The sequence below is a fragment of the Plasmopara halstedii genome, assembly GCF_900000015.1.
Source record: "Plasmopara halstedii genome assembly, contig: Scaffold_3109, whole genome shotgun sequence".
Classification (NCBI taxonomy): domain Eukaryota; phylum Oomycota; class Peronosporomycetes; order Peronosporales; family Peronosporaceae; genus Plasmopara; species Plasmopara halstedii.
The window spans coordinates 312,604-312,868 of record NW_020190012.1 but is presented as its reverse complement, the minus strand read 5'-3'; positions in this window follow the sequence as shown (position 1 = coordinate 312,868).

Below are 265 nucleotides of genomic sequence, written 5' to 3'. Positions count from 1 at the left end.
CTGAAGTGATTTTATTTTTAGGTCTTTACACTATCTACTTAGTCTGCATCCAATCACAAACAACGGTTACTAATTAAACCGTGACCGTGGTTACGGTTACGAACTGAACCGCGACTAAGGTTAAGAAACAAATCGTACTTACGCGTGACTGGATTGGACCGATAGCTGGTAACTATAACAGTACCATTACCGGCGACCTTAAACCTTCAATAATCCCCATCAATGCGAACACGCGTGAATGCCGAAAGCCGCCGTGAGGTTGCTA